Here is a 6,275-nt window from a genome sequence, read left to right as displayed (position 1 = left end):
AAGGAAGGAAGGAAGGAAGAAAAGAAGGAAGGAAGAAGGAAAGTCTGCCTTGACCCAAAATTATGAGATCTATTTGTGTTTGCCTTCTACTGCTGGGCAGGAGGGTCTATCCTGGGTTACATAAGCCTGGACAAACTCTCCAGAGGTCGCACTGCCCACAATGGGTTGTATTCTTCCATATCAGTATCATTAATCAATAAATGCTCCCCACTGACTTGCCTATAGATAAGTCTGATAAAGGCATTTCTTAATTGAAATTACTTTTTCCTAGATAATCCTAGCTTACATTAAAAACAAACAAAACTAACCAGCACATCTATGGTACTAATTAAAAAAAATACAGAATGAATAAAGTAGAAAGCAGACTATCAGAACTTGAAGACAAGGTGGATAATTTAGTACATTTAGATAACAATAAAAATAAAATGAGAAAGTACAACATAGATACAAATTTTGAATAATGAGGAAGAAGACAGAGAATGACACTCTATAGACAAAGAGAGCATATTCAATAAGCTCATATCAGACAAATTTCCAAATCTAGAGAAAAAGACAGATATCTAGTAACAGGAGACATTAAAATGCCAAATAGTTATGATATGAAAGTATCTCCACACATGATGTGATTAAAACTAAACATGATGAACAGAAAAAGAATCCTGGAATCCAGATAAGACAAGTTCCAAGTTACATACAAAGGCAAATACATAAGAATAACAGCATAGTTCCCAACAAAAACTCTAAATACTGGGAGGGCATGGAGTGATACAGTCAAGCTATGAAAGACCAGATCTGCCAACTAGATCACTGCATCACAAGATTCTGATGAAGTGAAAGGAAAGAACGGGTTTCCCAAAAAACATGAACTGGAGGAGTTTATGACCACTAATCCAGCAACATAGAAGCTACTTGAAATAATCTTACATCCCAAAGAAGAGAGCACTCAGTGAATAATACATTACATTACAACACAGCAAATGAGGAAGCAGAAGGTACCAAACATTACAAAAAACAATAAAAAGACACAAATTACTACATGATTTTCAATAATAATCCTAAATACTAATGTGCTCAATTCTCAAATCAAAAAATTGGATTAAAAACAATACCTACCTATTTGTAGCCCCCAAGAAGCACACATCCTCTGGGTGACAGAAAGAGGAAGTTCCAAGCACATGGTTAGAGCAAGAGTGGTAAGAGAAGAAAAGACACAAAAAGGAATGTATATAGGAAAGGAGAAAGTCAAATTATCTGTGCAGACAGTACACTCTGGTATATAAGTACCCCGTAGTCTCTACCAAAAAACTCTTAGAACTGACGAACAATCACAGTACAGCAGAAACCTATAAAACCAACATAAAAAATATCAATGATGTATATGCTATGAAAGGAATCAGAAAGGCAAGCCCATTCACGTTAGCTTCAAAACAACGTACTATCAAATAACACTAAGAAAGTACAAGACTTCCACATTGAATCTTTAGAACATTGAACATAGAAATTGAAGAAAACAATGTAAGATGAAAAGACTTCCCATGTTCACAGACTGGTGGAATTAGCACTGTTTTTCATGGGCATTTTTCTAAATATGGCCAGCAGATTCAATGAAGTTATCTTAATTCCAATGAAATTCTTCATAGAAACAAAAATAAATTGTAAAACTCATACAGTAGTACAATGCTTGTGAATAGTCAAAGAAATTCTGAGCACAAAGGACAAAACTGTACTATAGAACAAGTATACTACAAAACTATACTAACCCAACTGGCAATATATTGACACAAAAACAGACATATAAGTCAATAGAAAAGAACAGATAATCTAGGAGGAAAGCTATACAACAACAACAATATTAGTTATTTTTGCTGCAATAAAAATACCACAACCAGATGCAACTTAAAGGAGAAAAAGGTTCCTTTTAGTTTGTTCCAAAGGAGACTTACCACATCCCGATGAGAAAAGCATGCCATCAGGCGTAAGAAGCAAGCCTGGAACTGAAGAAGCAGAGAAATGACATTTCATATGCACGCAGGAAGCAGAAAAGGGAATCAGAAGTGAGGCCAGGATGTGAAACCTCAAAACCTATCTCCAGCAAGACCACACTTCTCATAGGCTCCAGAACCTTCCCAAGGTGCGCCCCCACCTGGAGACCAAGTGTTCAATTACACAAGCCTATGAGGGACATTGCTCTTTCAAACCACACTCCCAAAATGATTTTATTTTAGTTTTTCCAATGATGAGATTGACTCTAGAGCCACAAGACATGTTAGGCTAGCCCTCATCAGTAAGCTACATACACTGCAACTGATTTTGGACACAGATGTAAAAAAACCTTCACTGGGGGAAAAAAGACAGCCTCTTCAGCAAATGGTGTTGGGGATACTGCAATGTAACATGCAGAAGAATGAATCTAGACCCATATCTCTCACCCTGTAAAAATTCAAATCAAGATGATCTTACTTCAAGAACCAAAACTTTTACACTTCTCAAAAACAAAACAAAACAAAACAAAAACAAAAACAAAACCCCAAAAACTTAGGTGGGGAGGATCTTCAAGATATAAACTTAGGCAAAGACTTTCTGGCATAGAATTCACTAGCTAAGAAAATCAACCAACTATTGATAAATAGGATTCCATGAACCTGAAAAAGCTTCTATAATGCAAAAGAAACAATTGGGCAGAGAGACAGCCTACAGAGTGAGAAAAAATTTTTGCTAGATATACATTTGGTTAATATCTACAATATATAAACAAGTCAAAGACTCAATGCTAAGAAACCAAATAATTCAATCAATAAACAAATTAGCCAATGGAATATATGTAGAATTCTCAAAAGCTGAAATGCAAATGCCAAAAGCTACTAGAGAAAGGAAAATTTAATCAATTTTGAGATTACATACCATGCTAGTCAGTATTACTACAATCAAGAAAATAAATAACAAGTTGGGTTAAGGATATTGAAAAAGTGGATAAAGTAGGCAAAGCAACTTCATCCAAAACAATCGAAATCAGGGAGGTTCCTCCAAAATCAGAAACAAAACTGTCATATGATACAGCTATAGCAGTGTTGAGTATAAATGCTGAACACTTACTTCTCTATAAGAATATCACAACATTATGTGCACATTTATACTTATTGGAGTGCTATTCACAATAGCAAAATTATGGAATAATTTAAAGCATATATCAATAAATAAATAGATAAAGAAAATGAGGTATGTAGGCACAGTAGTTTTAGTGAGTCACAAAGAAAAAAATCTGTTGTTTGCAGGAAGATTTCCAGCAATTGGAAATTACAATAGTAATACTAAAATAAGAAACAAACTAAACTATTGCTAAAATAAGAAAACAAGCAACAAGCATGCTTTTATTATTCCATTCTTTCTAGATCTTATATAAATGCACAAAGTCTTATGACATGAAAAGCATCAGTGACATCACATGAAAATAGAAGTAAGATTATCTGGGGAATGGGGACAGTGGGAGCAACAGGGCATAGGGAGAAGAGAGGGGACAAGTATGATTAAAGTAAATGATACAGTTGTGTGTCTTTATCATAGCTTTCACAGTGTACTTGCTTAATGCATGTAATCATAATTTATATTAAAACAAGGAAAGATGACACAAATCCACAGAGAGTAGCTGTATTTACCCTCTGTGTTCAGTTTACTGTGTTCAGTTTAACCACTAGGAATTCAACATATTAATATGGAAAGTCACCACCCACAAAGTCATATGAACATTTTGGATTCTTTACTAGAACTAACTATGTGAATTAAGAAATACTGTTTTCTGCCTCCCTCTTTTTTCCCTCAAGGAAAGAGAGTCAGGCCTTAGAGTTTACTTGGTGATAAATGATAGGCAAGTTCTAGGACTGAAAGTAATCACATTTCCATTTCCCAAGTCTGAACAATGAAGACTGATATGGTCTTTCCCCATCCTATTTTGCTAAATTCCCTTCAGGGACAAAACACCTTATTAATCAAGAAGCAACACCCATTAAAACAGCCTTAGGAGGCTTCTGTAAAATTGTTCATCTCAGGATTTTTATTTCTGGCATTAAAATTCTTTTAAGGATACAAAATTCAGAACAAAGAAAGGAAGGAAGGAAGGAAGGAAGGAAGGAAGGAAGGAAGGAAGGAAGGAAGGAAGGAAGGAAGGAAGGGAGAATATTTAAATCTTCATGATTTGATTGATGTCTTTAGGTTCCCAGAGCAATGCATTTATGGCTTCTAACTATCTAATGGGGCATTATACTCATTAAGCCTCCTCCCCATGCCTCAGCCTTATCACTGGCAAAAGAGATGAAAATGGCATGACTGTTGTGTGACAGAATTTTCCTGGGAATACACAGAACCTCACGCACATATCTACTTAACCCAGACCGGGAAGCTACAAAATACTAAAGTACAAATATCACCAAAGTCAACCATAAACTCAGTGAATCACTGAGTTTTATTGGGTTAACTTATAGGAATATGGGTGAGGGGTTACTTACAGGAGCAGAAATGAATCGTAAAAGGTTGTGTGACCAGCACAGAAACTAGGAACCTGCAGGCAGCACAACAGATTAGAGATTGTTTTTTCCAAGTAGCTTATTGTAGGGAACCTCTTTTAGGCAGCTCTCTAGGTCTTTGTTTCTTCCAGGCTGCTCAGCTGGATTCTGACTCTATGTATCTTTGCTCTCTTGAGAAAGACTCAGCATTCTTTACTGCTTACATTACTCTGGGAGAGGGAAATACCTATGACTCTGGTCCGTTTCAGAGACTCCCTGGAGCTATTTTGAGTTGTTTACTTCCCGTCTTAATGTTCTTCCTTGCAGGATGGAGTAGTTCACTACACCTTAGAATATCCTTTAGTTTCACTGCATCGTAAACACATGAATTGTTTTACTTTCCTTTTATATCCTATGTCTCAAGAAGTTTTCCTTCAAAATGGAAGCTACACAACAATGGTTCATCAAAGATGCTGTAGTGGTGAGTTTTGGCTACATTGCTTTCCTCGAACGAAAGATACACACACACACACACACACATTAGTTTATTTTTGAAATGCTTTGGCTAACTCAAAGGTGGGACACTCATAAATCTTCCCCTGCTACCCTAAGCCCAGTTGGGGAAATTGGCTTCGCCCTGTCTCTCATTGGCTGCTAGCACCTTTAGTGATCAATCAAAAACCAATTGGGAGGGCTGGAGAGATAGTTCAGAGGTTAAGAGCACTGACTGCTCTTCCAGAGGTTCTGATTTCAATTACCAGAAACCACATGGTGGCTCACAACCATCTCTAAGGGTATCTAATGCCCTCTCCTGGTGTGTCATAGGACAGCTACAGTGTACTCATAAACCTAAAATAAATAAATAATTCAAAAAATAAAAACTGAAAATAAAAAAAGAATTGTGAAAAAAACAAAACAATTGAGAACAAGGACCCAGTTGCATTTGGACATGCAGATTCCTGATTGAAACAAAGCATCAGAACCGATCCCCAACATTAAGGAAATGTAAAAATGAAAATAATTATGGAATATTAAAGCATTTAATTATTTATGTATCACAATTAGTCATACATTATAAATGATCTAGTTAGATAAAAAGAAACTGAGAAATTTATACAAAGTGCAACTATGATGATGCAATATAAACTATAGTTTCTTCTTCAAGACATCTTTCTTCAAAGCTTATGCTCTTAAAGCTTTGAGGTGTAGTGAGGTGGAAACATGAAAGAGGTTGGAGCAAAGGCAGAGAAAGGGAAATGATACAAGTATATTTTAATTAGAAAAAGTAATAAGAAACATTTACTCTTAAAGAAAACCTACTATAGCTACCTGAACACTAATGGCAGTATATTAGTGGCTAGACGCTAATAACAATGCCTATAAACTCACCTCTTGGGAGCCTAGACTACACAAAGAGTTCCAGACCATGAAGCTTAAAGAGACACTATGTCAAACTAATAAACAAGCAACAAATAACCAGACCATCCAAACCAAACAGCAAAACAAAGGTCTGGTCAGACACATTTACAGGAAGTAACTCCAAAGGGTGAGGCTGAATCATGCTTTATGCTGGAGTAGGGAATTTTTAAATATGCGTCCATCTTGAAGAAGAAAGGGTGTTGTTGTTTTTTAAAATCTTGTTTTGTTGTTTCTTCCACATCTTAAATTTGAGCTTCTGTGCTGACTACATGACAGGGCAAGAAAGCACAGAGTTTCCCCCATCATGTATTTTTGATGAAGTCATTTTTAGGTTTAACTTTGGTCTGTTTGATGGAAAAT

The sequence above is a fragment of the Mus caroli genome, chromosome 6 (genome assembly GCF_900094665.2).
Source record: "Mus caroli chromosome 6, CAROLI_EIJ_v1.1, whole genome shotgun sequence".
NCBI lineage: Eukaryota > Metazoa > Chordata > Mammalia > Rodentia > Muridae > Mus > Mus caroli.
This window is presented reverse-complemented; position numbering follows the sequence as displayed.